Below are 447 nucleotides of genomic sequence, written 5' to 3'. Positions count from 1 at the left end.
GGGTGAACCTTTTCAGATTGTGACTCAGCTTTGCTAAAAGTCCCCAATTAGAGGTGTCCAGGGTTCTTAAGCACACTCTTTTTGCCTTGGATCACAACTTTATTTCTTTCTTTTCCTTTTTCTCTTTCTTTTTCTTTTTCGTTTTTTTTTGTATTAACTGCTTTTTCTTGCTTCAAGAATCAATTTGGTGATGTTTCAGATCCTCAATAACAGTTCTCCTTTCTCATCATTCTTTCAAGAGCCAACAATTTTAACATTCTTTAAAACAACAAATTCAAAAGACATATGCACTGTTCAAGCATTCATTCAGAAAACAAAAAGTTTTGTCACCACATCAAACTAATTCAACTAGTTTCAAAGATGAATTTGAAATCCTGTACTTCTTGTTCTTTTGTGATTAAAGCATTTTTCATTTAAGAGAGGTGATGGATTCATAGGACATTCATA

This window comes from Arachis duranensis, chromosome 6 (assembly GCF_000817695.3).
Source record: "Arachis duranensis cultivar V14167 chromosome 6, aradu.V14167.gnm2.J7QH, whole genome shotgun sequence".
Lineage (NCBI taxonomy): Eukaryota > Viridiplantae > Streptophyta > Magnoliopsida > Fabales > Fabaceae > Arachis > Arachis duranensis.
The sequence above is the reverse complement of the archived record's forward strand: the minus strand, read 5'-3'. Positions refer to the sequence as shown.